Source organism: Podarcis bocagei, assembly GCF_964188305.1.
Source record: "Podarcis bocagei genome assembly, chromosome: 11".
Taxonomy (NCBI): domain Eukaryota; kingdom Metazoa; phylum Chordata; class Lepidosauria; order Squamata; family Lacertidae; genus Podarcis; species Podarcis bocagei.
In genome coordinates, this window is record NC_138136.1 from 30,639,252 (window position 1) to 30,656,490 (window position 17,239).

At 42.1% G+C, this 17,239-nt stretch overlaps 1 long non-coding RNA gene across 1 annotated transcript; it reads right to left on the reverse strand.

Moving 5' to 3' along the window:
- Positions 1-221: 221 nt before the first annotated feature.
- LOC308597479 lies at positions 222-6,374 on the reverse strand. The gene is made up of 3 exons (XR_014013026.1): positions 6,319-6,374; positions 4,482-4,574; positions 222-1,565 (listed from the first exon to the last, which is right to left on the reverse strand). It is a non-coding gene; the product is annotated as an uncharacterized lncRNA (long non-coding RNA).
- Positions 6,375-17,239: the final 10,865 nt, after the last annotated feature.

Genomic DNA, 17,239 nt, shown 5'->3' on the forward strand with positions numbered 1-17,239 from the left:
TTTAATAGCTGCATGCAATAGCTTACTATAAGTAGGAGTGGGGAGATTTGTTAATTTTGACCCTATCATGTTCTCAGTTTCCCAGTCTTCAATTCAGTTCTCCACATTTCTGCAGCACTTTGCAAATTTTCTTTTAAAAAAATCTTCATGAAAATTGTTCAGCATTTCAGTGAGAATTTTTCCTAATAAACATATTTTAATGCAGTTTTGACTGATTTACACATTTTTGCAGGCAATTTTCCTAATATAATGCATCTTGTATGCTGTTTTCACTAATATATTCATTGTTTTGCTCACTTCCCCCTATGCATTTTTGTAAACATTTGTTGGTTGGAGAACTGCATCGAAAATTTCAAGTGCAAATTTCAAAAGTTGGCTGTGTTTTGGTTCGCATATTGTTTTGGAAAGTGTGGATTTGATAACTTTGGCTTTAAATGAGAACTGAATCAGATTTCTCCCCAATCCCTACGTGTGACCAAGATGCAATGATGGTGAACTTTTGCCTCTCGTGCTCAGGAACCCTGTGGGGAGAAAATGCAAGCACACATTCCACTGATTAATAACAAACCTGTTTTAAAATGTGCTGCTTTGTAAAATCAGTTTATTGTAAGCTTGAAGGTGTGATATATTTGTAAGTGTTTTGATTTTGCTTGGGCCTTGACCAAGTTAAAGATGCCACAGACCTTGCCTGCACCCAAACCATAACTTTATAAGAAAACGAGCAAGGCAGGTGTTGTATATGTAAGCAAAGAGTTGCCACAAGTGAACTGCAGAAGTTGGTGGTGTGTCTCATTTGGTGAACTTATTTGTTATTCAGAATTTAGAACTGAAGAATTCTTTGGATGCATTATTCATTGCAAATTTGACACTTGAGAAGGGAAAGAAGTTTCAAAAAATTAAAAACCTGTTTTTGCCCTCGGCTTGGTGTTTTAGTTTCATGTAGAGTTCAGTTCCTTTTAGGGTTTTGCTTTTGATGTCTTGTGTAGCTAAACTTCAAGAGCTGGTTGGAGAGCAATGTTTGCTGCACCACCACTCCCAGTTAATACACAGTACATCTGTCAGTAGACAGCAATCTCTCAGCTCATCTGAATCACAACTTTCTGTGTCATTTGTAGAAACACCATAGTCAGTCACTGTAATGCTATAACCAGTGAGTTGCACTGAAGAAAATAGTTATTTCAGGCAGCTGGCCCATGAATATGAATCTTGCTCTCTCCTCACAATGGCCAGATGTTTCACTAACTTCTTCGCAACATCCATTCTTCTTAAAACAAATCATATATTCTTAAGATCTGGAGTAACTACTGTCTGTTGTAACCAGACAGGAGCACAATAAAATCGGAAGGAATGTATGTGTGGGTGGGTGTTTTCTATATTAAAAAAACACCATGTTAACAAAATCAATTTCTTCTCTTGTTTCGGCATTTCTCGTAATGTAGTAGTTTTCAGGTTGGGGGAGCAAAGAATATCTAGCCAATATCAACAACTTTCATGGCTGTTTGAAATCCTTTGCCTTGAGGTGCACAACTCCAGCTGCTGGGGATCAGTCATTTTAATGATAGGCACTATAGTGGATAGGAGAAAGGAGCAAAAACCATGAAATGAATCAAATGAGTCATACCTTCTAGGTTCCTGTGATCCAGGGTTGGAGAATCTCTGGCTTGCAGACCATTCTTGGCCCACCAGGTAACCTAGTTTGGCTTGTGAGGCCATTTTCCTTAAAAAAACACCCACCCACCCATGTCATTGGTGATGTAATCCCTTATGAAGATACTTATTTTTCACAAGTTAAGTACAGTGGTACCTCTGGTTATGAACTTTATTCATTCCGGAGGCCCGTTCTTAACCTGAAACCGATCTTAACCTGAGGTACCACTTTAGCTAATGGGGCCTCCTGCTGCCTCTGTGCTGCCACCGCATGATTTCTGATCTCATCCTGGGGCAAAGTTCTTAACCCAAGGTACTACTTCCGGGTTAGCGGAGTCTGTAACCCGAAGTGTTTGTAACCCAAGGTACCAATGTACTTAACACCTTTTATCATTACATTTTCCACACAGAGGTCAAAAGGAGGCCAACACAAGCTGGCATTGGGGGCATATTCATCGCTGAACATACGGAGAGATTAAAACAACATTGTCACTAACTTCCTCACTAACTGCTACCCCTATCTTGGGAACCCTTGTGCCAAGTTTGGTGACGATATTGCTGGAGGTGTCTTAATCCAAGTTAAAAGACAGAAAAATGGACAGATGTACTTTTTTTCAAAATATATACTAGATAAATATTTCTATCACCACTTTGCACATAGTGAAAATGTGTGACACAGTCTACAGAAGTACCTAATTCAACCAGCAACAGAGTTCAAGAGCAAGTTTTTCCACAGCAAGAAAAGGAAAAAAAGCATCAAATAAAATCCTTTCCCATCTCTAATAAGAAGTTCAATGAGTTCAATAGGGTATTGCTGCTTAAGTTTGTTAGAGGAGGGGGATGGGAAAGTGTTGTGAGTGGAGGACTGCTTTCTGGACTGCCTTCACAATTTTTTAAAAGGAAAAAACACAGAACCATATTACAGTTGTGGCTTCTTCAGATAAAAAGCACACACACAGTCCATTGACTGTGTTATCAGGCAGGAATCTGATGCCATCACAAAGCTGGTGAAGCTGGAGTGTGGAGGAGATGCATTTCCCTGGGATACCCATGGCTCAAAGCAGGACAGCCGAATGCAGAGAGTGAGAGAGGCTGGAGAGACTTTAGTCTTGAAATTCTAAAGTCAGTAGGCAACTTTTATTAAAAACTCTGTCAGTATTACCTTCAGTCTGTGGGCTTGCTGTTCTCTTGCTGGAAACTTGTTCAGTGCAATTTCACCCAAAGAAGACAAAAGACAAGGCCTGCTCTTTTCTTAGAGCATGCTGTTCCAGGTATTGTTTCCAATCCTTTGCTTTGGAGAAGATGTGCTTCCTGAATCTTGACTCTGGGAGGTAGGAAATCTGTTTTAATTTTAATATATATATATATATATATTCCCAAGCAGAGCGGGAGAGACTCAACATTCCCAGCCCAAACCATTTCTCTTCCCACAATAATTTAATGGTCTGGGTTCTATTACAATTAGTAGAAAGCTTTTAAGCTTAATATACATTAATAGGAAGCACACCACTGCAGCACAGTCCTGTTTTCATTGGTTGCAACCTTGATCCTACTGAGATCACAGCTTTATTTTGATCTTGACTTCAGGGGAGACAGGACAGCACCCAGTGACTTACAAGGAAAAAGGAGAGAAGTTAGATTGCAGTCCTCACCTCATTTACTTAGGAGTAAGCCAGCAATGAATTCAATAGTCCCGAGTTTAAGATTGTACTGTTGGTGACATGTGAGATGTGACATGCAAGATCCTTTCTTGGACTGCAATTTTGGAGCAGCCGCACTGGGGGAGGCAATATTTAACCCCTTGCCCTGCCCCATGCCTTCTCCTCAATATAAACTACTCCCCCCAAATCCCTATTACCTCATGAGGTGAAAGAGGACAGGCATGCTACAGGTGTAGGCACTTCTTTGCTGCATGTGTATTCTGTGAGGACCTGTGTGCATTTGTCACTCACAATGATCCACACACAGATTTTGCCATATTTCCTAAATTCAAGAGCTTCAAATGAAGGAACAGTGACAAATCTGAAGCCGCCCCAAGCTGGAGATGCGCAAGTAGGATATGTGGCTTTTCATAGCCTTGTGACAATGACAGCCATAATATTAACGCCACAATATTAATCATCTCTAATGCGACACCAGTGCATTAAATTCACTTTAGACTGTGACGGGCGTGCAGGCAAAAGAGAGAGAAAGGACATGTCTAGGAACTGCTAAGCAAAACTCATTTCCCAGGCCCAGGTCTGATGAAGGGAGGAGAATGGAATCTCCAAATATATAGCTCTAAATGCTTTTTCTCTCAATTTTACAATGCATTTTCTGAGTTTTCTGAGCTGAGTACTATGTTGGGAAATTCAATAAGTGCAGTGAATAAGTAAATCCCAACCCACCCTTTAGCAGGAGGCAAGGACCAAGTCATGTTACTCACACAAACAAGGGGTAGCTGGGCTGCCCCTGAGGTTGCACAACCTCCCTAGCTCTGCTTCCAGCATGGATGTCTACAGGGGGAAAGCCTACAAAGGCAGATCTTCACACATTAGGCTTCAATAGGTCCTGTCAGTCAGTGTTCAAGGTCCTGGGGAAGCCGGAAACATAGAGATAATAGACCTCCCCCTTCAGATATCCATGCCTAATGCATGCCTATGACCTCAGGGGAAGTGCCAGCAGCCCTTGGGACACAGGAGTAATGGGTGAATGGGGTTCATATTTCTCAAGCATGCCCACTCCCAAATGTTGTGGGCTTTCCGACTTCTCCCATTTCCAGAGTCCTTATATTTCCACCACCACATTAGGTCTATTCTTCTTTCACTTCGCACAAGCTAGAAACTCTCACTCACTTCTTCGCAGCTTGGAGGTTGAAGACTGAGTTTCTCCTTCTGCCCTCTCCACAACGCCTCCTTTGACCAGGCTCCTTGGTCTCCAGTATGTGGCTAGAGAAGGCAATGATGAGGAGAGCAAGGAAAAGTTTCCACTTCACACAAAGGACTGATCTACACTGGTCAGTTAAAACGTTAAAAGGGCATTATAAAAAGGGCACTATAGAGCAGCGATCCATCATCAATGAGGAATTGCATTGAAAGCTATATTGTGGGTTCTTTAAAAGCATTTTTATATCAGTGTAGATCCAGCCCAAGTCATGCTCAGGAGCTTTGTTTTATGTTTATGTTCCCTTTTGTGAGCTGCCCAGAAACTGCCTGTGTAGCACACAAACCATAGTTTGTAGAACCTTTAAGGAAAGCAATTTATTAGTTTGCCTCTTTCTTCACTTCCATAAAAGCTGACCACGTCTTTCTTTATTACTTGTTTCAAAATAAAGTCCAGCAAAACATTCTCATTTTGAGAAGGATGGGGCTAGAATGGGGTTTATAGTGTGCGCTGTATGATGAAACTAAGACATTTCTTGGATGTATCATACATCTCTTTCGGCTTTCTGTTTTGATTAGCTCATTGTAAGAGTTCATGTCTAATCTTGATAAGCTCATTTATATCGCACAAAAGTAGAACATTGCCTCTATTTGCATTTGCTTGTGCGTGCGGATGAATTTGATAAAGCATCAATTATTTGGGAACTGACTGGTGAGTTTGATGTTCTAGATTTTATTTTCACATGTCTGCCAGAGTATAATTGGTTAAGACAACACATTTAAGTCATTAGCAAAGCTAAAAAAGAAAAAAAAACCCACACACCCTATAATGACGATTGTGTTTAGTAGGTTTTGTGATCTTCCCCAGTTGCAGATCAGCAGAAATACCAGAAGGGCTCTATTCATGTGGTATGCTTAATTATAACCAATAAGCCGGGATAGATTAGTCTTGTGTATGTCCCTGCTGGATATTTGCTTGTATCATGATGGATTGATATTTCTTGGAAGCAGAGGGCCTTTTGAATAGAGCTCTGAACTGTTACTTAGTTGCTATATAAAAGGCAGCACACATAAGCAATAAATTGAGCAGTAAGTAGCAAAAGACATTTTCTAGATAGAGCTGATTCCAGCAGGCTGCTGCTTGCCTGGATAAAGGGGGAAGGAAATCATGCATAGACACCTCCTTTGAAATTTGTTGCTGATCCCCAGGACCTTAGACTAGGGATGGGGAACCTGTGATCCTCCAGGTGTTGCTTAACTCCAATTTACGTAAGCCCTGGTCACGATGAACCATGGCAACAGTGGAATGTGCACAGGTTCCACATCCCTGCCTTAGACTTATAATCATGGTCTCAAACATTCCAGGAAAGTTGTTGTAAGCAATAGCAGCAGCAGCAGCAGCAGCAACAACAACAACAAATTTGACCTAGAATTATGGTGCTCCTGTTCAGTCAGTTGAGGGAGGATGTAATGGGTGCAGGTAACTGCAGATCAAGCAGAACTGGTTTCAGCTGAGGGCCAAACTGGTACAAAACAGTGAAAGTCAACCTTGGGATGGGGGATAATAGAAGCTGCAATTTAATTTTGGAACAGAGGCATTTTGAGAGGGAGTACTTAAATCTGTCCCCTGCAGGCCATTTTTGTGATCGAAATGCTCCCCTTCCATCTGATAATGTTGACAGCCTTTACTTGGACTTTGTTATTTTAACCCATGTGCAAATGTGTTCATTCTATGTGCCTGTTTTATAATTTCATTTTCTCGTTTTTATCTGTTGTTATCTACATTATAAAATGAAATAATAAACATTACCAAATAAGAGAGCTCTCTCTCCAATCTACTTTTCCAACCATAGAAGGAAAATACAGGGGACTGGTTCATGTGCAGTTTGGCCCTCAGCCATCACAGGGGAAGGGATACAGGTAGAAAGAGCATTGGCACAAACAACAGTCAGCTCTGCATCTCAAGTGACTCATTGGGGAACCAATCAGTCAGGAGCAACATCCTTCTTGAACCAATCAAGATTGCTGGAATGCTTGAGACTGCCATATACTGATAGGTCCAATTGGCTCAGCACCATCTCCTTTAATGGGCAACAGCATTTCCAAGGTGCCAGCCATGTTACATGATATCCAGTTAGCTGGAGACACCAAGGAGTGAACCTGGGATCTCTTGCATGCCAAGCATGTCTCGCCTAGGTGAAGACATTGCTGGAACTGACCACTGGCCCCCACCTTCCCCCTCTAGCCTCTCACTCCCGATCCCTCCCAGATGTAGACTGCCGTGAGGGGTGGACTTCTCTTCTGGACCTGTCTGGCCTGTAGCTCAGCAATGTGAAGGACCCTTCTCAAGTTCCTATGTTTCAGGGGCAGAGGAGAACCAGTAGGACTGGGACTGTCAAGCTGCTGGCCAGCAAGGCCAACCTCTGACTCCTCTCTCTCAGAGTCTGTGCTCACATCTTCTGACACCCGCCCCCCGATCACTTAACCCTCCTGCATCTGGCATCTCCCAGCTTGTCACTCATTCCACAGACTTGTCCCATGTCCCACTACCACTGTCCTGGGTCTAAGTCATTGTCATCTGTGTCATCCCTGGGGGGCTGTTGTGTGGGCAACACCCACCCCCTTCCTCGTCCAGCCAGTCCCTGACAGATGGGCAGACAAGTGGTTGGTCTTAGGTTTCTTAAGTTGGCCTACACTACCTCCCACTGGTGAGGAGAGATTTCACTTGGGAGGAGCTTGAAATGCATATGCTCCTGCTAAAGCAAACAAACACAACCTCCCCTCCACTTTGTGTTGGGTGTAACTCTCTCTGAGTTGGGTCCAACTCAAGATTAATCTCTCACCCTGCTCTTGCCTAGAATGCTCACCAGTCCTTTCTACTGTCTACAAGAAAAACAAAAACCATACACAATGAATCCCTGGGATAGGAGAAAAGTGTAATAGACTGACTTCTACACAGGAAAGGCCCTAGAAGACTTCTCTGAAGAGGGAAATTGCGGGCATCATTTCCTGGTAGGAATCTTGGGACTTATCATTTATTAGTCATCCCACAATCTTGAATTCCCACAATCCCTGGCAGAAAATGATGTTGCATGCATCACTGCCAGCTAAGGTAACAGGGGTTTTGGTATTTTTCCTTGGGGAAGGTGGGCAGATTAACAGGGAAGTGGTAGTCTGCATTTGAACCAGTAAGATTTTTGAGCATTTGACAGGACTGCTCAAAACCTGCAGTCATTTCTTGGGATGTTTGTGTGCCAAAGAGGTCTCCACATCTTGTTTCCTCATGTGGGTACAATGTTGGGTAACTGCCTGCTCGCTGTCCTGAATTTCCTTGTAGAAAGGATAGCCTACTCATGTGCTTAACAATAATCATAACAATACTAAGGATGTGACCCCAACAGGAGACTGAGATTTCTTCTTCTGCTCATGCATAAATTATCTGCTAAAACAGTCATAGGGAGACGCACAACAAATATAGATCCAATGCATTTGCAAAGGTAACCAGCTGTTATCAGCCAAATATGACATGGCTTCTGTAAATGAAGTGTAAAAATATATCCGTTCATAACCTTTTCTTTGATAGGCATGCCAGTCTTGGCACTGAATACTTGCACTGCATACTCTTACACTTCAAGATAATGAAGTGATTTGGAAAATAATTATTAATCTGGTAATTTATTTTTATTTAAAATACAACATCTGATGTTGCTTCAAGTACAATCTGGGAGACAAGTGGAGCTTCATAAAAGGGGTTATTATATTATTAATATATCATCTCAGAGAAACAAAATAAGAAGCAGAAGTAATCTGGAATTTATCCAGAAACCCAAGAGAATTAGAATGGATTCTTACAAAACAACTTGAGCACTGAAATTCTGTAGGAACTAAAAAAATAATCATGCAGAAACAAGCTTGATGATCAGAGCATTTCTATGGGGACAGGGAAGGAAGAATCTGTGGCAGCAGAACCATCAGATCCAAAGCTTCACCAGGCTTCCATTAACAGGGCAGAAGAGGAAGTTTTGCCCTGCTTTTGGTTGTAATCACCTGCCACTTCCTTTTATATCTGTCCTTTCCTTTGTATTTTTCCTCCCATTGATTCCAACAGGGATGGAAAAACTGGTATGCCAGCTCCAAAGCCCATGGAGATGTCACCACAGGACTGAGCCCTTGCTGAATACTCACAATACAAAAGCCTTTTGAGGAAAATCAATGAAAGGAGATAGTTTTGGAGCAAGTATATACATAAACATATATATGCATAAAAATCTAAGGCTGTTGTCACACAATGCAACTTGCATGCTCAACTCCAGCATGGTGAACAACAGGCAGTAGAGCGAGGAAGCAGCGCTGGTGCATTTCTTTAATGGAGAAGAGGAGAAGGTGTTTCACAAAATGGTCTAGCAAGTTGCTAGAAGCATCAGGCAGTGGCCCATCTAGTCCAACATCTTGTTCTCTAAGTGGCCATTGAAGGGATACCACAGGAGAAGAGGGGAACTTTTGCGCTTAAGTCCTGCTTGCAGGAACTGCACGAGGACATGGAAGCTGGTTGGGTTTAAATACCCAATAGGCGAACCAGAGTGAAGCCTACAGGCTCAGTCTGATCAGCCTTGATTAGCGGGCAGTCTATAATCCACTTTCAAGGCTGGCACGAGAACCATTTTGGGATTTCACCTGCCTAGGAAACCCCCCTCCCTCTATACAAAGCCCCTCACTGGATCATGGTGGAGTGAGAAGCACCATTCTACAAAGCCCCCTGCCCATTTAAGGTAAGCAGGCTTGTGGACTTATCACTGGCATCTGGCTGGCAACTTATAGCAAGCCACTCTGTGAAAGGCTTTTCTCTCTGCTCCGTGTCCCCTTCAGTCATACAGTGCAAGAAAGCGACTGGTGGGGACGAGTCGTTGGGGATGGAACTTTGCATACACAGTTCACTGCCCTCTCTGTGCATTTTCCTGAAGAGCATTTAGGTGCTAGAATACCAATGGCAATAATTCAGAAGGCATGGAACAAAGGAAATCTGATTGCTCTCAGTATTATTAACACTGCCCAATCAGCAAGCAGAGAACAAGCTGTGACATACACATGTATTTGAAATGATAACCCGTATCAATCATTCCTGAGCGTATTCTATTTTATTCTAAAGAGGCCGTCTAAAAATGTTGCTGCAATTCAACATGATAAACATTTAGTACTAGCGAATTTAATTTTTTAAAAAATGTGAATGCTTGGACTAAATTTAAGCATTTGAACCTTCCCTGGAACTATTTAATTGTAATTCTGTTTCATCCAGTGATGGCCTTCATTGAATTGCAAATCGTTTAACAAGCTTTCATACTGTAATGCAGGGGGAAAGCTGTCTAAGTTACAAATGAATGATCAGAACACTTTCAAAGGATTGGATCATTCAATTCAGACAGTTGGATTCCAAGTTTCAAAGGGTTAGATTGAGATTCAATAGTGCCAGAGGGTTACATCCAGGTGTTTCAGAAAGTTGGATGCCTGTGTTTCCAAAGTGTACTAATTGTATGACAACTTTTTAAAATAACTACAATGAGTAGCAATGCAACAACAAAAAGTACATCTAAGAGAAGGGAAAATAACCACACAGTAGATGCTATCTAATGATGAACATTCATGAGCTGAACAGATTTCCCATCATGCAGTGTGACTTTCCCTTCTTCTCCTCCCACTCACATCCTCCAGTGTGTCCCTTCCGCATCTGCTCTTGAGAAATGTGAGTCCTCTGGATGTATATTTGGTCGGCCATAAGGGCTGCAGGTGGGAAGAGAGGAAGGTGTGTTTCCCTCATGCAATGTTGGATATCACTCAGTATTTTGAACTATGCTGGCTACCCTCTCCACAATGACTAAATTTGGGTACAAACAAATACAGGGGTTTTGTTACCTAACAGCTTTACTTTATGAGTTTCATCTATTTACTCTTCAAATGCATGATAATTTACAGCTTCTCACTTCCTATTCATGCATCAATGCTATGTTGCCATTCTATTTTGATGGCTGCATAATTGTTTCAATTATTCTTCTATACTAGATGCTCCAGTGTTGTGTAAATAAATGCTTAATTTTGTTATTTAATACAAAATAAATAAATAAAATATTCCACAACCTTGGGATTCCGGGCAAATCTAATCCATGTTGTTGAGTGTTAATAAAAACCACTTAGAGGTGCAAAGAAAGTAAGTGTGGGTGTGACCTAATATATACCTTAAATGAGAATTAATTTTCTTTTTTTGCTATACATTCCTTGATCCCCCAACCCCCAGTTTGCAATACAATCCCACATGGTTGTGTTATTGCCTTTGAATACGTGCTTATCCAACTATCTAGTTAAGGCTAGAATGCTCCGGGGGCACACTTTGAACTGATCATCTGGATAAAGTTTTAGTTGCTGGTTACTCTCAATAAAACATTAATCTTATGCTTTAGGCTAGCCCAGAGAACTGTGAATGACTCCAATTAAGAGGCGTGAATATCATTTACACCTTTCTGTTCCACTCTGAAGAAAGGCTACAGCTGCAAAATGCAGGCTGAAAAAAGTGGATGTTTCGAACAGAAATGGAAGAGCATACTTAAAACCATAACTCTTTTTTAATGGAGAAAAATAATACATGCAGCATTTTAAGGAGAACTAAAATTATTACTTTCCTGCTGTTTGTTCTCACATGGAAACAAAAACAGAAGAGGATGAGACAATGGCTGCCATCCAGTAGCCATTGATTTCAGAGGGTTGCAACTCACTCAGCTTGCTCTGGATAGCAACTGATGAAACTAGGCTTCAAAATATTTAATAGCTTTCATTTTAAATCAATATGTTATCTGCATACATGAAAAGTGATTCTAGTAGGGTCAAAGGAACTAATTAAGTAATGGATCAATTTATTTGATAGAGCTGATGCAGTTTCAGTGATAGCCAGTTACCCCAAATCAAAGACTTAAAAACCACATGCAGACATTGGTTTCCGCATGCAGGTGAAGATTTCAGGTTGTGCAAAATAGAACAACCTTTCCCATCCCCCACTCAACAACTGGCGCTTTGCAAAGCTGCTATGGAGTGCAGCCCTTGTGCCCACCTCTAACAGCAGGCTGGTTCCACACATCCTTCTTCCCTAAACTCCACTTTCTGGTGCCTAGGGCAGGACTTGGGGGCAGAAGCAGGCCTGTACAGGGGGGCGGGGCACAACCAGGTAGTACACTTGTCGCAGGCCTTGGAAGGCTAAGCTGGATGGCTGGGAGACCTGCCAGGGACTAGCTGCTTTTTTGTTTGAGTGTATCCTCTCTAGGTTTGTAGACAGCATCTTAAAAAGCAGAGAAAAAGGTCTGCATAGTCCGTATAGTTGCCGACAAAGGTCAGTATAGTTATAGCTATGGTTTTCCCAATAGTGATGTATGGAAGTGAGAGCTGGACCATAAAGAAGGCTGATTGCCAAAGAATTGATGCTTTTGAATTATGGTGCTGGAGGAGACTCTTGAGAGTCCCATGGACTGCAAGAAGATCAAACCTATTGATTGGTAAGGAAATCAGCCATGATAACTCACTGGAAGGACAGGTCCTAAAGCTGAGGCTCCAATACTTTGGCCACCTCATGGGAAGAGAAGACTCCTTGGAAAAGACCCTGATGTTGGGAAAGAATGAAGGCACAAGGAGAAGAGGACGAGATGGTTGGACAGTGTTCTCGAAGCTACTAACATGACCAAACTGCGGGAGGCAGTGGAAGACAGGAGTGCCTGGCGTGCTCTGGTCCATGGGGTCACGAAGAGTTGGACACGACTAAACGACTGAACAACAACATCCTCTCCAACCCCTCCCCCCAACAAAATCTAGTTGCTCTTTCACTATATCCTCTGCCTTTGTTTTGGTGCTACCAAATGCCTGAGCAGTTTGTAATGGATAATGCTAATTCATGATTTAATTGTGGCTCAGAGAGCTGACTAGATGTGCATTACTGAGACCTGGGCAGGTAAGCCAGGTGAGCCAGAAGGTTGGAGAGTGTATGTGCCACCATCCATCAGATTATCCTTTCTGTCACCAGGAAATCTTCTGAACTCATGAAAAAAGCCTATCTTCTACACATCAGAATCACCCCCAATAGATCAAAGGACTGTAAAACAGAAATAAATAAAATGAAGACAATTCTCCCATGAATCTCATTCAAACTGTGCTTTCCACTTAATGAAAAGAAAAGCTTTAGCGAGATTTTTACAGCCTAAGCAGTTGGTTCCAAGGTGTTGATGGTCATTAGCAATATCTCAATTCAGCCAATTAGAACTATTTTTGTATCAAATTAAGCTTCAAGTTTTCAAGGGCTTTGTTATGCACAAACCTTTTCCTGACAATGCTTTGGAGAATTCCCGTTCCTTAACAAGCAGAGAATGCATTGAAAGAAAATGTATTGCTAGATTGAAGAAGGAGGGGAAGGGAAAAGGCATCAGCCCATCTGAAAGGTGATCCAAGGTCACCTCAGAGAAACAGGATGGAATGCCAAAGGAGACAGAATCAATGAGAGTGCTGGTGGCATCTTGATCTTCTGGGTCTGAGGAGACAAAATTCTATTAATGAGACTGGAATTAACAAAGTGGTACAAGAAGTTTCTGCATCTGTGTCGTTTGCCACCACCACCTCCTGTCTCCCAGGTATATGAGCTGAGAGAAGAGAAGGCAGCAGAGATAGGAGAAAGGTTTAAGGCTCCAAAACATTGCACTTCCCTTCTCTCCTATCCTGGTTTGGTGACACTTTAGAACCTGATGACTCCAAGGTTGCCATGAAGGCACTTGTGAAGTGGACAAGTTGTGGACTCCAGAACCTGCACCCTTCTTCTCTGGAGGATGTTAAACATGAGCTCTGGTCCAGAATGTATGTCATGACTTTTTCCTGTGCAGACATGGTAATAGCTAAAGGTAGCACTGCGCTAAATGAGAAAGTATGCATGCAGATGGTGTCAACTACACATTATAGCCAGAATATCACTTGCATGACTCTTAAATTATTGTGTGGCAAGAGCCCTTCTTATGACATTTCACTTCCTGGGGAAGAAATACCAGCATCAGTGCCTTATTTTCAAACACATAACAAATGTTTGAAGAATATGTTGACTACTCAAGTTGTCAGCAGTCATTAAGGAGTCTAGCATGGCAACCTATTCAGCTACTAACACAACAATTTCAGGATTGCCTTGAATGTATTATGTAGCCACACAGGAATGCTGGGGAATGTTTCTCATGTGGCATATCATCTTTGAGGACATCTCTGGAGGGCATACTCAGCTAATCCAAGGTAACAGGTGGAATATCCTTTACAATTTCACTCTCTAGTAAAGCAGGGGGTGGATCTTTCATTTGTAAAACTTCACTGCGTTGGTGATAAGTGATATCACCATTCCTGCTGTCATGAGAAAGTCCTTTTGTTCACGTTAAGCAGAATCTCTGTTAGCCCGGTACTTTATTGCGGTAAGTATATCAAGCTGATAGGCTGTGCACTTTATTAGAGGAGTTCACAGCATAATCCTATGCATATTTACTCGGACATAAGGCCCTTTCTGCACATTTAGAGTGGCTTAGTTGCTGTGGACGGGGTTCTGGATTAATGGACATGGTGCCACATGGCACCATCCTTATTCAGCTAGTGTTCTGATATACTGTACTAAAAAACTTCTTTTTCTTCTATTGTAAAAAATCCAACTTTTGTGAAAGATGCAGGCTGGAGCCTTGATAATGCTTGGCATGTGGATAAGCATCACCTCAGTTTCTGGAGGGGAGAGGGGGAAGGCTGCTGTGAGGTCAGCACACTGTAAATGCACCAGATTGGCTTTGCTACCTTACTACCATCGCCCGCTACCCCTTCAATCTCAGTATGCAACAAGGATGCAGGTGGAGGGAGGTCAGGTGAGGTGATGCAGCCCAAATCCATTCACTACAGACAGGAAACAGTTGCATAAACAATCAATCAAACAAACTTTTTACCTACCCTCCCTTTGTATCCTACCCACTTTCATGGGCAAAACTATAGTTCAGCCCTAGTCTTGTAGTTTAATTCTTTGTTTTCTCTAAACCTAATGCACAGCGAAATGCAACACGAACAGCAAGTTTATAGGCACCTGCATAGTGCTAGTACTTTCAGAGCATTGTGTATTATACATAATAGCCTAAACCATTAATTCCCGAACTCAGCAGCCCTTCATTGCTTGCCTGTCTATATTTCCCTCCTCTTGCTTTTCCAGAAGATTCCCAGCTTCTCAATAGGGTGATGGGTTGCTGTTGATTAATTTCCATGTTTTAATGTCCACATCAATGTCACTTTTAAGTGGTTGACTTGACTGGGGGAGAAATTTATGTTAGCTTCACACCCCAGTCATTTTTCAGAATTGACATAAAATTAAGACAAACCTATCCATTCAAAACTGACGTCAGAAGGAGCCTTAATATTCGCGTCCATGGAAAGTCGCATATGAAATAGGTCTTAAAAACTCTTGGTTCTTTTTACAAACTTCTGCAACTCCAACCCCAGACTTTCTACTCCTGCTTTTATTTTATAGATGTAGTGCCATTACAGGAATGACACTTATTAGGGCTTTTGTGGCCTAACATTTTGAATTGAAAAGGTTGCCATTCGGTTGATTAGCTTTCCCTTTCATTATGGCCATTTGTTCTGGCCCTAGCCAACCTGATGTTCTGGCCAGACACAGATATTGGACTCCCTTCCTTTAATGGCTCAGTAACCCCCCTCTGACATATCCCATCCCCTTCTGTGGCATGCCCTCCATTGATTCAAACACTACTTCTTGGAACATAGCAACCTAGGAAGCTGCATTGTACAGAGTCAGATCATTGGTCCATCTAGATAGTATTGTCTGCACTAACAGGCAGTGACTCTCCAGGGCGGGAGTCTCTCCCAAGCCTGCCTGGAGATGTTGGGGGTTGAACCTAGGACCTTCTGCATATGAAGATGTTTTATGACTGAGCTATGACCCTTCCTCTCTGATCCCTGCATGGTACAGCACTTTCTGCTTCCTCTCTGCTGTTTGATGCAGAGATGCTTAAGAAACATGTCCTATGGATGTCTAGCAACTGCAGCATGTTTCCCCCCTCTTCCCCTCCAATTCTTGAGCTGGGAAAATTTAACCAGTTTAACCAGACAAAGCCTCATCAGGGATGGTAATTACAGATGGTGGCCTTCACAGCAACATTCAGGACAACTGTTCTATGTATTCAATAAATAGACCAGGTGCCGTACCTGTCTTTAAATTTTGTATCTGTTGTCACCTATTGATTAATGTGCTTCGGTGGAACAATTCCAGGCCAATATCAATGTGCTCCTATCAAAATGAAATTGTAGAGGGAGTGGCTTGTACCAACACATATCTGATACAAGGCAAGTGGGGTGAGTTCATCAGGCCAAAGCGCCTATCAGTTACAAGACCAGGGTTTGGTTTTCTTTGTTTTTAGCAGGAACTTCGGCCAAATTTTTGCTGGAGCCAAAATTCCACCTATATCTGTAATCAATAAAGTTGTGGCCATTTCTAATCCAGATCATTGTCTACTTGAGATTATTAATTATATCTTACATTTAGCCACTGCCCAGGGGCCGGGGGGGCGGGTAGTGGTGGCACTACAACTGGGCACATCATTTCCCCCAGAAAAAAGCACTGTACAAGACCATTATAACTGCTTACTACAATATATTAGAGATATGCCACCCAGAAAGCCACCCAGAATGTAAAAAATGAAAGAGTGCACACTACACCATCCTCCTTCAGAGACAAGGAACTTCAGGAGTAAGACTGAAATGTAGGCACATGTCACACTGAAATAGCATCTCACTTAGAGTGCAGCGAGGCATAAACTGAGCTGAATGCTTTCTCCTCTCACTAACATAACATTATTCCTGCATGATATGTACGGCAGAGTATTGTAATTATCCAAGTCCTAAATTAGATTTATATATATATATACAGAGAGAGCTAGCCTTTATTTCCCATAATTTCATATATGCCCTAATGTTTTCTACAATGCAATATTAGTTGTTTACAAACATTGTCTTATTAGAGCCATTCAGTGTCTCCCTTTTTTAAAAAAATAAGCCAGCCACAGCCCCTTCGCAATCTTGCACCCCAGTCATTAACGAAGATGTGTAATGGCGAAAATAGCCAGGTTGGCATGTCTTCAGCTCTAAAATAGTACGAATGCTCCTGCTCTCTGTTGAACCTCTGCCATTTACCTTGAAATAATTAAAATAGCCTCATGGTTTTATTTTTATAAGACAAGCGCAGTGATCGAAGCACGTTTGGTTTCAAGTTACCACCGCAGAGCTAGTCAGCTATCCCCAAAGTCTTTTGCTCCCGTTCTCGTGTCAGCATGAGATCACAAGCCTCCCAGTTACCCTTCGGGTGCTGACGGTGAGGGTCATGCTCTCACTGCAGCATGTGAGAAACCATGCCTGACTTTGGGGGCGGGGGGAATCATTATTTTGCCCATAAAAGGAATGAATCAACGAATGTGTACACAAACTTCCTTGTCTTGAAAATTGGGGCTGTTTGCTACCTTCTCACAGTACAGAGAGCTGATTTGGACAAGCACTGTGGTCCATTGTGTGAACAATCTGCTTTAAAACTTGTCCTTTCACAGTGAAGTTTTGTATCCACAAAAAAGATCAAGGAGGGATTAGCCATTGGGTTGAACCTGCTACAGAGCAAAGGCAATGCTAGATAAAGAACC